The sequence below is a fragment of the Rhinolophus sinicus genome, linkage group LG05 (assembly GCF_036562045.2).
Source record: "Rhinolophus sinicus isolate RSC01 linkage group LG05, ASM3656204v1, whole genome shotgun sequence".
In the NCBI taxonomy this organism is placed as follows: domain Eukaryota; kingdom Metazoa; phylum Chordata; class Mammalia; order Chiroptera; family Rhinolophidae; genus Rhinolophus; species Rhinolophus sinicus.
Window position 1 is genome coordinate 97,747,447 of NC_133755.1, and position 19,338 is coordinate 97,766,784.

At 39.4% G+C, this 19,338-nt stretch overlaps 1 pseudogene; it reads right to left on the reverse strand.

The window, feature by feature from the left end:
• Positions 1-3,152: 3,152 nt before the first annotated feature.
• On the reverse strand, positions 3,153-5,302 carry LOC109448876 (heterogeneous nuclear ribonucleoprotein A1; annotated as a pseudogene).
• Positions 5,303-19,338: the final 14,036 nt, after the last annotated feature.

Genomic DNA, 19,338 nt, shown 5'->3' on the forward strand with positions numbered 1-19,338 from the left:
ATGTAATACAGAATTGTACACCTGAAATCTATGTAGTTTTACTAACAATTGTCACCCCAATAAATTTAAAAAAAAGCAGATTGAAATAGAAAAAAAAAAAAAAAAAATATATATATATATATATATATATATATATATATATATTTAAAGATAGTTTTAAATACAGATCTTTCACAATCTGGTGAGGCATAACTCCTAAAAAAGCAATAAATCCCCCTTATATCCAGGTGAAATCTTTCTGTTTTGAATTTGGATCATGTACCATTGCATAAAAATTCATTACAACTATTACCCCATTATTGGGGGAGACTCTATGGCATATCAAATAAGCCATAATAACCTTACTTTTTAATTAAGTAAAAAAATGAACACACAAAATTGATTCAAGAATAAAGCAGCATTAGTCATAATGACATCACATAATGATATGATACTATGTTAAATTGCATTCAATAAGTTGCATATTTCAATGTAGCATTACCCTTTGGGGGCAATTTCAATAAAATAAGAACTACAAAGAACCCTTGTAGGGAAGAATTCTGGCCTTGGCTTGGAGTACAACCAGCTCATCCAGAGTAATAGGAAAGTAGGCAGATGCTGGTAGGGGGGTATATGTACAGGACTTACATAATTTCTCTTCTGGTTGCTTTTGTTTTCTGAATAAAATAAGAAGCAAGGCCATCTACCAAGAATGAAGATGGTGGAGGAGATATTGGAGATTTGAGGAATATATCAGTCAAGGTAGATTTGGATCTGAGAAGTAATAAGTTGGTAACTGGCAGCAGGAGATAAGAGAAAATACGAAATCGTCATGTAGGAGAGTGGGGGAGCAAATGGATGACTGGGTACTGGCTCAGGAGAGGTTAATGGTCATACATTTAAAGTGAAATTCGTCAGCAGGGTTGTAGATTTCTCTCCACCTACATTCAGCGGGGTAGGTTCAAGCACAGAATAAGTGGAGACTTGAATTTAACTTGGGCTGGAGTCTTACTAGTTGAAAATGACCAAGTGAGAGAGGTAAGGGACTGAGGTTATGTGGGAAAGGAGTGAGTATAATAACTGGCCATAGGATTTAAGCTAAGTAAGAAGGGATATAAGAACATAAAGGCAAGGGACAGTAAACTGATTATAAGGTTTAGCAGGGGTGAGGGGGCAGGTGTCAAAGATTGTTGGAGTTGGGGTACTCGACCCTCACATCTAGTCACCAATGATTATTAATTTTTCCATTTCACTTGCACTCCACTGACATGCAATTTAATGTCCTTGCAATTTGTGTATCTGACTCTAATTCAGCCTGGAGAGTAATGGATTTCATAACGTCCAGGATAGCCAGTTTGGGGAGGTGAGGTGAGGTGGAAGTAGAGAAAAGATTAGTTAAGGTTTAGACTCCTCATATGTGGTTTAGTGAGGAAGTAGCCAAGAGGAAGTGTCCAAGATGGACTAAAACACTTGACTAGAGGCTGATACTGCCTCCTTTAGCAGTACTTTGCATATAACAAATAGTTGCTGAATATGTTTGGAAAATAAAATTGAATGGATAAATGAAAAGCATTCTCAGCATGAAGGAAGTAAATGAAAAGATAAGATTTTCCTCAGGGAGACAGTAAGTAGTAGAAGTGGAAATAGTGAGCGGGAGTAAATTTGAGAAATGTTAAGGATAAAATCAATAGGAACTGATGGGAAAGTTGGGGAAGAAGGAAGCAGAACTGGAGAAAGGCAAGGATGGCTCCCAGGTATCTGCCTTGGTGGATGGCAATGTCCTTCAGTATGATAAGGAATGGAAGAAAGAATACTAAGTCAGTGGCCAACGGGAGTAGGGAATTAACTTTGAGCATATTGAATTTGAGATATTTGTGGGACATCCACACAGAGATGTTCAGTGGGAAAACAGAGAAATGAGTTGAGCAGAGATATGAGCTTGAGGAGCTCAGGGAGTAAAACCTCTCGGGCAAAAGCAGATAAGATCCAAAACACAGCAGGGGCGTATACGTGATTATCAGAAGCCATGTGCTCGTTGGTGTCTCCTAAAGAGAAGTTAGAGTGAAAGGATCCAACAGCTGAAGGTTGAACCTTGCAGAATCCTGATGTCTAAGGATCAAGAGAAAGAGGAAGAGTCCATGAAGGAGACTAAGAAAGAGCAACCCAACATGTACAAAGCAAAATTGGAAAGGGAGGCCAACAGAATAGAAAATTTAAAGATGAGGAAGTGGTCAACAGAACCAAATGCTAAGAAATGTCAAAGAAGTTGTGACCTGAAAAGCATGTTAGGTATGAAAACGAAGTCACTGAGTTCTAGAGGGAGATGCTTCTTTGGAGTGGGGAGGCCAAAATCAGATTAGAATAGATTGAGGAGTGAATGGAAGGGGAGGAAGTGGAAACACAAGAAAGGCTCTTTTCAAAGTAGCTTGACTATAAAAAGGAAGGTGATAGAGTAAGTGTCACGGGGACCTGTGACTTATTTGTAGTTTATTTGGCTTTGTTTTTTGAAGACTGGAAATTCTTGAGCGTGTTAAATAAACTGAGAGAAAATGGCCAGAGGTTGAAGATACAGGAGAGCATTCAGGAGAATAATGTTTCTCAGGCAAAGGCAGGTAAAATCTGAAGCACAGAAAAATGTCCACCTCTTCCCCTTTTGGAAGGAGCAATGGATGGTTCAGATGTAGGTACATGTTTGTCTGCCATGCTTACCACGCTTATTGAAAGATACGTCTGTCCCTGTCTCCTCCACATTCTCATTACCTATGCATTCTGGCTTTTGACTCTACTGCTTTGCTGAAACTGCACTTTCCAAAGTCTCAAATAATCACCCTGGTTTTCGTTTTTTGTTTTTTTAAAGAGACATTTATTCAGCGTCATGATCAGCAATCAATAGCATGGGTACAAAAAAAAAAAAATCTACATTAAAACCCTCTCATGGAATGCTTTACACTTTCCACAGAACAGAAACTAAAACAACCTGTTATATAATTATTAGTCACAAGTACAGTCCTCAAGGTTTTTGCCCACATACATGAGCACTGTCTAAAACACATCTTTGTAGCAGCTAGGCCCTGCCACCACTGTGCTTGGCTGAGCTCACAAATTTCTTGCAACCTGTAGTTTCCCTGTCGTTTCTCTGGCTCTCCTCTCCTGTTAAGTTTTGTTTCCTGTAATTAAAACCTTCTGCCCCTTCCATAGCTACTGTATTGCTGGAACCACCATAGCCACCTTGGTTTTGTGGTTTGGCAAAGTATTGGCCTCCACCACCATAGGGGCCACAGCTTCTGCCTCCAAGGTTTCCTCCTTTCATGGGTTCAAAATTTGAAGCTTGACTGTTGTAATTGCCAAAATCATTGTAGCTTCCACCACCTCCAAAATTGCTTCCCTCATTACCAAATCCATTATAGCCCTCCCCACTGCCACCGTATCCTCCTCACCACCGTGACTGACACCAAAGCCACCTCGACCACTGAAGTTTCCTCCCTGACCAAAGTTGTCATTCCCACTAAAACCGCCTCCTCGACCACCACTGAAGTTTTCCAGAACAACTTCGACTGCTTTGGCTGGACGAAGCACTAGCCATCTGTTGCTTAGATAGGGCTTTCCTTATGTCACAGTTGTGGCCATTCACAGGATGGTATTTCTGAAGGACAATCTTGTCTACAGAGTCATGGGCATCAAAAGTTCCAAAAGCAAAGCCTCTCTTCTTGCCACTGCCTCGGTCAGTCGTGATTTCAATCACCTCAATGTTCCCACGTTGTTCAAAATCATCTCTTAGGTGATGTCCTTCAGTGTCTTCTTTCATACCACCTACAAAAATCTTTCTCACAGGTAAGTGGGCACCAGGTCTTTGAGAATCTTCCCTTGAGACAGCCCTCTGGTTCCATAGCTCTTCCATCCACCTTCTGTGGCCTTGCATTCATGGCTGCACCCACTTCATTTGGCAGAGGTGACAAATTCAAAGCCTCTGGAGCACTTGGTGTTTGGGTCTCTCATCGCCATGCAGTCGGTGAGCATTCCCCATTGCTCAAAATGGCTCTTCGGACTCTCATTGGTTGTTTCAAAGTTCAAACCTCCGATGAAGCATGTTGGCAGCTTTTCAAGCTCTTTGGGAGACTGACTTAGCTATGACGACCACAGGAAGGTGTTTACTAGGTGGTAGCCACCAATGTAAAACCATAACCACCCAATTTTAAAACTGGCATCTTCTCACTTTTCTCCTTCTAAGCCTCTGTACAGCATGAACTCTCTTGAACATCCTCCCCTTCCTACAACTCTCTCTCGCCCTGGTTTCCATGACATTGTGACATTCTACCTCATTTCCATGTTAACTTCTCTCTCCACTTTGGATTTACTTCTTTTTCGTGTGCCCTAAATGTGGACATCCTCCCAAGATCTGTGGCTGTAGCTGTCATCTTTATTAAGATGACAAAGCTATATTTCCAATCGCTATTATATGACTTCAACACTCCAGGACTCTGTCTTTCAGACCTCCATCCCAAGACCATTTGTTTACAATGGAGCAGATAAATCAGAATCACTGGGCATTGTGTGTAGCACCAAATCACTAAGGAGAATCAGCGATGACTGACCAAAATTTTCAATATATGACTATGATTGAATGACCGTGGCACAAACATGAAAGCCAGCAAAACTCAGTATCCCCTGCAGTGGGTTCAGAATAAAGATGAATGCCAGTCTACCAGGAGATAAGAGAAAGGCAAAAGGTGGGCTTATACCAATGAAAGATAAAACTGGAACCAGGTTGCTCACTAAACGACACATGCTAAGTTGTCATATACTCGGTGAAGAGAGGCTCATAGGAACCCTCAGAAGATCAAGACAAGTTGACATAAAAAGATAGGTGGAAAATCAACTTTTCTGATACAGCATTGCCTAAAATGGAACTGCTGGTACATGGGACCAGCAATTGGTACATGCAGGCTTCAAACATAACACCTAAATGAAGGGACAGAGCTCTTTGTTGTCACAAATGTTGAAATCAATATAGTGTGCCATGCAAATTAAAAGCACATTGAGATACACTTATTTACCCACTAAAGTAACTAAAAATTAAAAATTAGCAATACTAGGTTTTGGAAAACATGTGACAGTAACTGAAATTCTCATATGTTTCTGGTGGGAATGCAAAATGACAGTCACTCTGAAAAATAGTTTGGCAGTTGAATGCACATTTATCATAAACCCCAGCATCCTACTCTTAGGTGTTTACCTGAGAGAAATGAAAAGATAGGTCCACACGAAGACCTCTATGTAAATGTTTAGTTATAACAGCTCCAAACTGCAAACAACTCACGCGCATCAGCTGGTGTAGGAATAAATAAATTTTAGCACATATATGCCTTACAATACCAGTCAACAACAAGACGGAACAAACCCCTGACACCAAACAATGTGAGTGAATCTTCAAAGCATTACGCTAATGTGAAAGAAGCCAAGTGCTAGAGAATATAACCTCAAACTACCTACTGCTCAAATTTAGCAAAAGCTCCATTATTAGAAATTATATTTAGATTTGAAAACCATGCATTCATTCTATCATTGCATTATATCAGTGATAGGCAAACATTTCGCCCAAGGGAAAAGTCCAGAAAATAAGAACAAAAATATTTGCAGGCTACAATTTAGTTTATACATTGTATGCATTTTTTTTCTATCAGGAGGTACAGTATCGGTAAGCATTTGTTTAATATTTCTTTAGTGAAGGGTTTCAGATTATTTGCCACAGTTTCTGAAATGACAAAGGAGCACACAATACAGTAGCTGGTTTTAACTTTTGCCCTTGAATAGATGCAGTCCTTGACTAAAGTACTCGTGAAGCGCCTCACTGTGCTAGAAAACCTAGCCTTTATCTCTGTGTCACACCCAAACCAGCTCCCCCAACCCCCTCCTCTCCAGACTCTGTCTAAGTAAGCCCTGTGGTTAACCAGACTGTCTACACCCTCTTGACTAGTCGATGGCTCAACATAGCAATGCTTACCACAAAAATGCAATAACCCTGTCTCTCAGATCCAGGGAGAAAAAAGGAAGAAAAAAATGCATGTGTTTTTCATTGCAATGAAGGACTTCTCATCTTGAACAACAATATGAGTGAATTTAGCACAGGCAGAAAGGGAGCTACTCCAATGCCGTTCTCTTTGAAGACTCTTCCCCTTCCTTTTAAGTCCCTTTGTCTGCCCCCAGCATCAGTTTCAAGACCAGGACTAAAGAAAAATTAAACAGAACAAACTTTTCTCTCATTCTAGAAAAAGTGAAATAATCCAGCCATTTGCAGCTCAACATGAAGTGCTCCTGAGTTGTTACTACAGTTGTAATTTTTCTAAAATTTTTCAAACACTGACAGATCAGCCAGTACAAATAGGTCCTACACAAGAAAAAAAGAGAGAGAAAGAGAGAAGGTGGGGGGTGGAGGGGAGAGACAGAGGAAGGAGAAGGAGGAGGAGGAGGAGAGAAGGAAAAGGCTTCTTTGGAGAAACGACTACTAAACATACATTATATTTCTAAATGTGTATTTTGAATTACTCCTGCTGAATATTCAGATGTGACGAAGAGAATCAATGCGCGTCATCAGCCATGTTTACCTCAGAAGTACATATTAGAAAGCTAGGTGCATCCATCATCCTAAGGACGAGCACGACTGGGCCACAACGTCCTTCCCCTCTCTCATCCCTATTCAGATCAGTAATAATCAAATATAAAGGGCAAATCTCAAAGATGCTTATCACGCCTCATCTTACAGAGTGATTTTTAATGGACAAGTGCATATGATTGTATATTGTTTTTGTAGCATGTAAATGTAACTAAACATAATGTCTACATAATGTTAACTTAAAATAGAAAAATCTGTACAGCTGATTTAAATACTATTAATTAGATATTTTAAATTCATCAGTATCTCTCAGTGACTCACAAAGAGGCCATGATTCCTAGGTGTTTTGACACTTAAACAGTTTGGGAACATCTGACCCAGCAATCCCTATGTCTATGTCCCAAAGTTTTTCATTCTCTTGAGATATCAACTTCCCTCTCATACTCTTCCTGCTCCCAGAAGACTTTCCTGAACCAAGGGCCTCCAACATCCACACTGTTCCTCAGTTACAAGCTGTCTTGCTGCCTCAGATATAACTATAGATAGAGACAGTGATAGAGACATATAGATAGATATACTTATAGTTGCATTTATCACATTGTATTGGAATTATTTTGTAACAGAGTGAAATTCTCTCTCTCTCTCTCTCTCTCTCTCTCTCTGATTCAGGCTGATAGCCCCTGCTACAGATATGCTAGTTAACGAGAGGGATTCTGCTTGGGGCTTGAGTATTTTGCAAAAATAGCCCTTGTCAGAAAGGGCCCCTCCTGAGGAGGTAGGAAGTCTGAACAGAACAATGACTTTATCAAAACTTTGCTTTACACTATGTGATATATAGATGATGTATTACAGAATTGTACACCTGAAACTTATGTAACTTTACTAACAATTGTCACCCCAATAAAATTTAATTAAAATTTTTTTTTTTGCTTTACAAAAGCCTCAGGACCTGACTCAGATCAGCGGGAGAAAACAGGCCAACCCTGAAATAAGAGATTTAGAAATTTCTCGTACTTTTTTGGATCACATCTCTTGCCCCGCCCCTCCTCCCTTCCTTTGTCATAAAATGCTCTTGATCTTGAGCCTCTCTTAAGATAGATTTGAGGAACTATTGACTGCTCTCATCTTCTTAGTTGACACCTTATCAATCAATAAACCTTTCCTTACTCCAAATTCTAACCTGTTGAATATTGTCCTTATGAAGTGCCAGGCACATGAAACTTGAGGTGGTTACAATTTGCCATAGCCAGTTAAATATATATATATATATATATATATATATATATATATATATATATATATATATTTAACATTTGGTGCAAAAGGTATGGCTGCCAGGACCTATTTTAATAGATAGCAGAGAATAAAAGAGATAACTAACCTATACTGCAAAAGGAAGATACTAGAAGGAGGCAAGGGGCAATGGGAGGAAGGTAAGATCTGAAAAGAGGAGAGAGGTGGACTTAAGGCAGAACTACTAGGAGGCAAGTGAGGAGACTGTGGAAAAATATTTGTCCCTGAGAATTCCACAATGCCAGCAGTGAATGAAGAATAACAAGAATATCTACTATTGGGTGTTGAGTTCATTGCATCATGGTACCTCCATCCATCATCACCCCATATCGTCAGGGACATCTGCCACACATGCAATGACAGGGACATCTGCCACACATCCAGTGTGCTTTTTCTCACAAGGTAAACCTTCCAAGTCAGCTCTGAGAAGAGCCAGCTCAAGGAAGTAGGCCATGAGTCAGAGCAGATCAAAAGAGCAGCACCTTAAGAACCCAGGAAATAGAAGAAACCTAAGATTCCTTCCAGGAATCCCTACAGGGATGGCGGGTGGGGGGGGGGGGGCCCTCTGGCTGTTTGAACCAACTGTTAAATAAAATGACCCCAGCTGACAAGGGTTATATTTGCTGTCTCCACTTCTTTTTTTATGTTTCCCCTTCTAGATCACAATGGAAAGAATGGTGCCTTATTCATCGTTGATTCCTCAGGGGCTGACACAGTGCTGGACCCTGAAAAAGAGCGTTTTTGGAGGCTCTCTAGAAAATTGAATCTACCTCACTAGCTCAATGTGTCAACCTCCTAGAAGTGTGTACATTTTTCCAAAAAGCCCTCAGAAGTGACATTTCAAAGAGAGGATTTCAACAGAGCACAAAGATGTATTTTAGAGGTAGAGTTCCTTCCCAGTGCCATGCAAATTATATCGCATAGAAAACGGTCTGTTTTGCTAAGCATGAGACCCAGGGTTAGCTGACTTTCCTGGAAGAATCTTAAGTGAGGACAGGAACAAAGAGTGAGAGGCTCTGGAAGTGAAGGAGGCAGATTTTCCTAAAAAACAGCAAGCTCGCAAAGACAAATATTTACCCAGTCAACCTTTTGCCCCATTGCCCCTTAATAAATCAAATTCAAAGAGTTTCATGAAGCCAAAGGATTTTAAATAATCTTTACATCAAATATGATTACCATGCAATGTTTACTTTTATGCATTTAACCTTGAACCGCTGAATATAACGAAGGTCAAAAATGTAGGTCAGCTATCTGGGTTTAAGTTCATGGAAGGAACACTCCACCAACAGACTTCCTTTCCCTGAGGTTACTGTAAGAAGTTACGTGTTTCAGTCAGATTTTGAGAAGCCAGGTTTGGGTCCCAGAATGCTCTTCGTATGTCTCCCACACAGGGCAGTCAAACTGAAACAGCATCCTTCTGCATCCTTTCAGACCCACAAATGGGTGAGTCAGAGGCATTTCCCAGCCTGCTCCTCCTGCTGTCACCAAAGACATTATTCAACTGGGCTGACCACTAGATAAAACAAATTGTCTGGGATAGACTCAAAGGGGCCTGAAAACAAGAAACCTCAGTCACTGCTCTGTGGCAGCGACACTGACCCAGAGATTAGAAATGGGTAGATTATGCCTGATAATTTTTAGTGATTACGCTTCCAGCCTGGGAATACAATGTTAAGACTAATCAAACACTCAAGTTAGTGAAGAGTTACTCACGCAAGACAGGTTTTTCAAAGAAGAAAATCAGATACACTCTACAGCAGTCTAAGATACTGAACATACACACAGTTAGGACCTTTAATTGTACAAATATAAAGTGGAGCAACTTGGAAAGCTGCAGCTCCTAGGGATTAAATTGCTTTGTAAAAGGTGATTTTAGAGGCCAATTATACTATAGGTGGAGCTGCATCTCTGCAGTCTATATATTTGTAGAAAAATCCCTTTCTAACTATTGATGATATGGAAGTTTCTCAAAAAATTAAAAATAAAACTAGCATATGATCCAGCAATTCCACTTCTGGGTATATCTGAAAGAAACAAAATCACTATCTAGAAGAGATATCTGTATATCCATGTTCACTGCAGCATTATTTATAACAACCAAGATATGGAAACAATTTAATTGACCATTGACAGATGTATAGATGCAGAAAATATCATATATATGAATAGCATATATATATATGAATATTATTCAGCCACAAAAAATAAGGAAATCCTGCCATTTGTAACAACATGGATAAACCTTGAGGACATTATGCTGAGTGGAATAAGTCAGAGAAAGAAAGACAAAACTACCATCTGATCTCACTTACATGTGGAATCTAAAATGAAAAAAAAAGAAAAGAAAAGAAATGGGGCCGGCCTGGTGGCTCAAGCAGTTAGCACTCCATTCTCCTAACTCCGAAAGCTGCCGGTTTGATTCCCACATGGGCCAGTGGGCTCTCAACCACAAGGTTGACAATTCAATCTCTCCACTCCCACAAGGGATGGTGGGCTCTGCCCCCTGCAACTAAGATTGAACATGGCACCTTGAGCTGAGCTGCCGCTGAGCTCCCAGATGGCTCAGTTGGTTGGAGCACGTCTTCTCAACCACAAGGTTGCTGGTTCTACTCCCACAAGGGATGGTGGTCTGTGCCCCCTGCAACTAGCAATGGCAACTGGACCTGGAGCTGAGCTGCACCCTCCACAACTAAGACTGGGAGGACAACAATTTGAAGCTGAACGTCACCCTCCACAACTAAGATTGAAAAGACAACAACTTGACTTGGAAAAAAGTCCTGAAAGTACACACTGTTCCCCAATAAAGTCCTGTTCCCCTTCCCCAATGAAAAAAAACAAAGTAAGTTAAAACACCCAAGCTCAAGGGTCAAGACAATGGAGTAAGAAAACATTGCACCTGCCTCCTTTTGTGATTACATGAAAATTACACCTAAACTACAGAACAACCATCACTGAGAATCACCTGAACAAAAGTCCCACAACTAAGAATATACAGAGAAGCCACAGTGTAACTGGTAGGAGGGACTGAGAAACAAATAGGGCTGCCCCCACCTGCATGTGGCAGTTAAAAATCAGGAGGGATATCTCCGCTGCAGAGTTCCCACCTGAGGAGCCAGGAGTCCCAGCCCCACACCAGGCTCCCTAGCCCAGGGTTCTAGTGATGGGAAGTTCTACAACTTCTGGCTGTAAAAACCAATGGAGATTGAAACTGAGTGAGACAGAGGGCAGCTAGAATCTGAGACGCTACTGTTAAAGGGTCTGTACATGGATTTGTTTGCTAACAGACTCACTCACTCTGAGCTCCAGCGCTGGGCCCCCAGCTTGAAAGGTGCCAAGGACATATGTGGAGGAAATGGGTTGTCTGACTGCAGGATGAGGGCTAGAGGAGCAACTTTTTCCCAAACAGGAGTGCTGGAAGAAACCATTGTTCATTTGTTGAGCACTCCGTTTTCCCAGCGTGCAGACACAGGAGGCCACCATATCTAAGTCTCCATGAACCTAGCTAAGACCATCCGCCACACTATAGGGATTCCCTGAGACCCCACCCCACCCAACTTGTGGGCCCACCCTAGCTGCTTCCAGTAGCTTTTCCATAGAAATGGCCAATTTTGGCTCAAGCTGAGGACTTTACTAAAACTTCTCAAAGGTTCACAAATCCCAAATAAGCAGCATCTGTCCTTGGTATGCCCCATACCTCTTCTAAGCAGCCCCAAACCCAGCACTGATGGCAGCCAACTTCAGTTCTCAGCTTAGCTTCTCCCAGGCACCTCCAAGCCCAGTGCATGTGGTGTCCATTTGCAGAATGTTTTGCAGCTTATTTCTGGTGGCTCTGGATAACACAGGCTGTGGCAGAATTATCCATTATAGGGGTACCAGAAGAAGGGAGAGAGCAAGGAATTGAAAACCTATTTTAAGAAATAATGACAGAAAACACTCCTAACATGGTAAAGCAAGTGGATATTCAAGCCCAGGAAGCACAGAGTCCCAAGCAACGTGAACCCAAAGAGGCCCACACAAAGACACATCATAATTACAATTTCAAAGGTAAAAGACAAAAAAAAAAAAAGAATCTTAAAAGCAGCAAGAGAAAAGCAGTTAGTTACCTACAATGGAGCTCCCATAAGACTGTGAGCGGGGGTGGGGAGTGGGGGGTGGGGGGTGGGAGATGAAGTTAAGGGGTATCAAATAATCAAATATATGGTGATGGAAGGAGAACTGACTCTGGGTGATGAACACACAATGGGATTTATAGATGATGTAATACAGAATTGTACACCTGAAATCTATGTAATTTTACTAACAATTGTCACCCCAATAAATTTAATAAAAAGAAAAGAAAAAGACTGTGAGCTGATTTCTCAACAGAAACCTTGCAGGCCACGGGGATTTGCAGGAAATATTCAAAGTGATAAAAAGCGAAGACCTACAACTGAGATTGCTCCACCCAGCAAAGCTATCATTGAGAATCAAAGGACAGATAAAGAGCTTCTCAGACAAGAAAAAGCTAAAGGAGTTCATCACCATCTAATCAGTATTACAAGGAATGTTGGAGGGACTTCTGTAAGATGAGGGAGATAAAAAATATGAATAATAAAATGAAATAACTACATATCTACCAACAATTGCTTTTTAAGTGGATTAAATGCTCCAATCAAAAATATAAGGTGGCTGAATGGATAAGAAAACAAAACGCTTACTTACATGTGCTTCCTACAAGAGACTCACTTCAGATTGAAAGACACACACACCGAAAGTAAAGGGATAGAAAAAGTTATTTCATGAAAATGGAAACAAACAAAAAGAAGCTGGGGTAACAATACTTCTATCAGACAAAACAAACTTTAAAACAAAGGCTGTAACAAGAGACAAAGAAGGATCCAGTAATCCAACTTCTGGGTGTTTATCCAAAGAAACCCAAAATGCTACTTTGAGGTGACATGTTCCTCCATACATTCATTGCAACATTATTTACAATAGCCAATATATGAGGGCAACTTGGGTGTCCCTGAATGGATGAATGGATAAAGAAAAGATGGTACATATGTACAATGGAATATTACTCAGCCATTAGAAAGAAGGAAATCTTGTTATCTGTGACAACATGGATGGACTTAGAGAGTATTATGGTGAGTGTAGTAAGTCAGACAACAAAAAACAAAAGTCATATAATTTCACTTATACGTGGAATCTAAAGAACAAAATAAACAAACAAATGAAACAGAAAGAAATAGATACAGAGAACATTTTGATGGTTGCCTAATGGGAGGAGAGAAGAGGAGGTGGGTGAAAAGGAAAAGGGATTAAGAAGCGAATGGGCTCTTGCCATCTGCAATGACTTGGATGGACCTGGAAGGTATTGTGCTGAGTGGAGTATGTCAGACAGTGACGATAGATGCAATGTGATTTCGCTTATATGTAGAATCTAAGGAACAAAATAAACAAATAAAACAGAAACAGACTCATAGATATAAAGAACATTTTGATTTTTGCCAGATAGGTGGTGGGTGAAAAAGGGGACAGGATTAAGAAGTACAAATTGGTTGTTACACAGTATTCATGGGGATGTAGGATGTAGCATAAGGACTATAGTCAATAATATTGTAATAACTATGTATGGTGTCAGATGGGTATTAAATCTATAGGGGCGATAGATGGGAGAGGGATTTGGAGTGGGGTGGAAAATGTGAAGGGATTAAGAAATACAAATTGGAAGTTACAAATAGTCAATGGGATGTAAAATAAAGCATAGAGCAATAATATGGTAATAACTATGTATAGTGCCAGGTGGGTACTAGACTAGTTAGGGGGGTCACTTCTTAAATTATATAAATGTCTAACCACTATACTGTGCACCTGATGTAATATACAGCATAAGTAATATAATCAATAGTATTTTGATAGCGTGGTACAGTGTCAGATGGTTGCTGGACTTATCATAGTAATCACTTCTTTAGGTATATAAATGTTGAATAACTATGGTATACATCTGAAACTAATATAATATTGTGTTAGCTATATTTTTATATATTTTTTAAAAAGATAGGGTGACTGAATGGATAAGAAAACAAGGCTCTTACATAGGCTATCTACAAGAGATTCATGTCAGATCGAAAGATACACACAGACTGAAAACAAAGGGATAGAAAAAGATATTTCATAAAAATGGAAACAAACAAAAAGCTGTAGTAGAAATACTTATACCAGACAAAATGGACTTTAAAACAAAAACTATAACAAGAGACAAAGTAGGACCCACTAGTAATCCCACTTCTGGGAACTTATCTGAAGAAACCCAAAACACTACTTCAAAGGGACTGTGCATCCATATGTTCATTGCAGCATTAGTTACAATGGCCAAGATATGAAGGCAACCTGAGTGTCCATCAGTGGATAAATGGATAAAGAAAAGGTGGCACATATATACAATAAAATATTACTTGGCCATAAAAAAGAATGAAATCTTGCCATCTGAAACAGCATGGCTGGACCTAGAGGGTATTATACTGAGTGGAGTAAATCAGAGAGAGAAAGATAAATGTCATATGACTTCACTTATATGTAGAATCTAAAGAACAAAATAAAGGAACAAACAAAACAAAAACAAACTCATAAATACAGAGAACATATTGTGAATTTCCAAATGAGAGGGGGTTTGAGGGGATGGGTGAAAAAGGGGAAGGGATTAAGAAGTACAAATTTGTAGTTACAAAACAGTCATGGGGATGTCAAGTATAGCGTAAGGAATATAGTCAATAATATTGTGATAACTATGTATAGTGTCTGATGGGTACTAGATTTATTGAGGCAATCACCTCTTAAGTTATACAAATGTCTAATCACTATGTATACCCTTAAAACAAATAAAATATTGTCTGCCAACTGTAATTGAAAAATTAAAAAATTATTTAAAAAACAGAATGGAAGCACAATAAAACACTCACACACACACACACACACACACACACACACCAGAACAGACAAATTGGTGGGGTTGCCAGAGGCGAGGCATGGGGGTGGGGGCAAAATGGATGAAGGGTGTCAAAAGATACAAACTTCCAATTATAAAATAAATGAGTCCTGGTGATGTGATGCACAGCATGTTGACTATAGTTAACAATACTCTATTGCATATTTGAAAGTTGCTAAGAGAGTAAAACTTAAAAGTTCTAGTCACAAGAAAAAAAATTTTTCTAACTACGTGCATGTGAGATAATGGACGTTAACTTATTGTGGTAATCACTTTGCACTATGTACATATATCAAAACCATTATGTCGTACACCTTAAATTTATGCAATGTTATATGTTAATTACATCGCAACAAAACTGGAAAAAATAAAACAATCTTTTTATTTTGATCACAAAAATTGGGGGATAGCTGAGCTGGGCAGTTCTCTCTTGGACTCTCATGAGCAGTCTAGCTTCATGTATGTACAGCTTGAGCAGTTTCATATGGTCCTGTACTTAATGGTCCCATGCTGCTTTAATGCTCTGCTTGACATTCTTAATAATTTTTTAACCAAGAATTACATGGTGTAATTTTTTCATTAGGCCCCACAAATTTTGTAGCCAGTCCTACTCATGAGGTTGCAGTCAGATGTTAATTGAAGATACATTCAAATGAAGTCTCAAATGGGCTGAGTGTCCAAGATGGCTCCCTCACTTGCCTGGCAGTTCATACTGGCTATTGACTGAGAGCTCATCTAGACTTCTCAACCAGAGCACCTACATGTGGCCTTTCCAGCATGGCATTCTCAGGGTAGTCGAACTTCTTGCGTGGCAGTTGCTTCCCCTAGAATGAGCATCCTGAGAGAACCAGGTGGAAGCTGCATAACCTTTGGTGACCTAGCTTTAGAAATCATAGAGCCTGATAGAAGGTAACAGGCCTCCACCTGCAGATGGCTGAATGGGACAGGGATTGGTTGTTGAAAACCAGAGAGTTGACCAATGTAGTGAAAAACCTCAAGAAAAATTGGAGGAAAATAAGGATGTGGCTCGGAGACTTCTAGAAACCAGTGGGGGAGGGAGCCTGGTAAAGAACAGAAGCAGGATGAAAGCTATTACATTAGAGTCATTTGTGGACGCTGGCAAAGTCAAGGGCCTATTGGTTACATTTCCAGTGAGCTTTCCATAAAATTTAAACAATTAGAGGACTAAGCAAATATTGAAATCAATGTGTTCTTGCTGGCCATTCACTGAGAAATTGGTCTTCAGAGAAGAGTTCATGGTTTAGAGATTCCAGTATAGGCAAGTGAATCCTGGTGGATCGCCTACAGAGAGGCAATGTAGCTTAGTGACAGAAGGCAGGAGACTACCATCAGATGACTCTTGTAAAAGGTACTAACTTACTCTGTGCCTCAATTTTTCTCATCTGTACAACAACACTAGTTTATAAATCATAAATCACAGAGATACATGACAATTGGATGAGTGAATGCATATAAGTTAGAAGAGTGTCTATCCTATTGTAACCATTCAACAAGGATTAGCTTTCAACAAATGGGTTCTAGTACTAATGAGAATAACGGGGAGTCCCTTGGTATTCACTTTCTTTACAGCAGGAGTAATTAAATCATTTATCTGCCCAGTAAACACGCTCTCAAACCACAAGAACTTCAATTCATCTAAATGCTTAACCCCCAATCATAGTACTTAGTAGATTTCAAAAACTAAGCAACATACTTGTAGATCTACAAGATATGTTTTTTTTAAACTTAATTCTATTTCCTATGTATTTTTAAATATAGTAACCGGAAGTTTGGTATCCCATATGTAGACACAGTCAAAAAGCAAGTGGCAGAAGCAAACCTTGCTTTCTTAATGGATCCCACTTGGGGTTTGAGGTGACCACAGAAGGCAATCAGGCATTTGACAAGTGGTCTGTGGAAAATCTGGGTGTTTTTCTCTTAGATGTTGTAAACCAAGGAGTGTGGAATCAGCAGATGACTAGGACTTCTGGAAATGCCTTCCTGCTGGTCAAGTATTTTAAGAGTTTTCCATGAGCATGGTGTCCCATCTGAGGAGACCAGTCGCACGCAGATCCTACTCCAGCACTCAGCACAACGCAGCCCATCCAAAGCTGGGCCTCCCAAATCTGGTTTCTGTCAAAGTCATGAGAATGTGGTTGTGGGAAATGGTTACATGGCTTCTGCTCTTGTCACCACTATAAACAAGGTCTGGTCCTTTCCTTTAGGCCATGCAAAGAGCTGTGGTGTTTCACTACAGACAACATGTAAGGAAACCACAGAGGTAAGCCAGGGCAGTAGGAAGTCTCTGAGTTTTGTAACAGCCACAACCCCAGAACAACTCAGAAATCCATCTTTGTCTAATGCATTGATTTATGTGACTTTGAAAACAAGATTTAAAAGGTGAGAGCATTTATCCATAGGCCCTACCTAAGGTGGCGTATCAAACTAGTGAATAAGACTAGCACCAACTAGTTAGAACTTGAAACTTCCCTAATGCAATTCCAGTTATTACGTATTTAATCCACACCACAACCCTATAAGGCAAATGTTATTATCACCCTCATTTTATAGTTGAGAAAACTGAGGGTCAGAGTTACTGAGTAACTTGTCCAAGGTAGACTATAGATAGGAAATCACATACAGTGAGAATTTTAATATGGAAGACAACTGTACGTCTATAAAGATAAAAACTCTTCTGTCTACTTTATATAGTTCACAATTAAAAAGTAATTAAACCAGATACAAGCATTATCTATGTTTTATAAGTAGAAATAGTTAAAGGTCTAAAAATAAAGAAGTAACTCAATAAATTCTGGTTCATAAACTTGAAAGATTAGTACATAGTCACTAAAAATCATTGTGAACACTATATGGAAACAGAAAATGTACAACATATAATATTAAATAAAAAGTTTCCAAATATAAATTGCATATGTGTTGTGATTACAGCCTTATAAAGCAAGAGACAGGTGAGCAGAAGAAAAAGAAAAATATTAAACATTATGTTATTGTGGTAGGATAATGGATGACTTTTCTCTTTTTTAACACACTGGATAATATACTTACCAGGCCCAGTACTATTCTAAGAGCCTTAGATATATTATTCTAGCCTCTCAACAACTATGTGAAGTACGTGCTGTTATCATCCCCATTTTTCAATAGAAAAAAGAGCAGTTAGGTGACTTGCCCAAGGTCATTTCTAATTGGTGCAGCTAGTAAGTGCCAGACTCGGCATTTTAACTTGGCGTCTGGCTCCGTCATCCACATGCTTAGTCATGATGTGATGACCTTTGATATCGCTATGACGTTTGTACAATTTAAGAGAAGAGATAACCATTTTGCAGGCAAGAACACCATGCCCAAATCAGGGTCACTCTTTTTTTTTTTTAATCTTAGTATCAAAATATTTTCTCTTCACTACTAAGCAAAGTCACAGAATCAGTGACCTGATTGTAAATAGCTGCTAGTGAGCCAGCAGTAGGTCACAATTTTTAAAGCACACCCATCACATAGCCCCTCCTGTGAAATTAGAAGACCAAGGTCATGTACCTGCTACTGATAAACAGAGGTGTATTTCTGGAAGGGCAGCAAGTAGTGGATTTCCAGTGCTTTTTGTATATTAAGAGTTAATCCTGAAAAACCTCCAGCTTTCTAATTATCCACATTTAAGTAAATGAACTGATTAGATGATCAGGCAATAGAAGGTCTGTAGCATAACAGACCAGAGTATAAACCTTGAGGTTAATATTTACTAATTCTTGTGACCTTGGGCAAGTGATAATTCCTCATTTCCCTTATCTGTAAAACAGAGACAATAATATTTCCAAACTCATGCCACTCTTGTAAAGACTATGATGCAGATAAAACAGCACAGTGCCTGACACACATAGCCGACAGTCCGTATGTATCAGCTGCTGTTATTGCTATCACTTTTATTATTTTTTACAACCCTCAATGGAATTGTTATTTAGTTTAGCTCCCTAGGCCACATTAATACTCCAGACATAAAAAGTAGGATCTGCTGTAAATGCAATTTAATCCTATTGCAAATATAAGAAGATGAAGAATTATGACTTGGTAAGTCATAACCTCCTGAATTATCAGATCCACAAATACAAGAAATACGTGAAGGAAAATCCTCCATCCATAAAGGTTTCTCCCCACAGCTATCGGGCCAATACCCCACATCTGATTTCACTCACTACCTGAAGGAATTCTGTTTTCCCAGCTACTCTTTTTAAAAAGAAGGAATGATTTTTTTGTAGTCTTTTATGATACATGGAAATGAACAAACAAGGCTTGGAGCTCATTAGGTTCAGAAATTATCTTTTTTTAAATGATCCTCTCCTTGGCACCAAACAGGGTGCGAAAAAAGTATGTCTCAGTGTTTGAGAAAATGTGTGTTCCTTTGTACCTTGAAGGTAATCCAGCTGAACATGTACAAGCTCTGCGACTTACTGAACCAAAATTGCTTGTCTTCCAATTTATA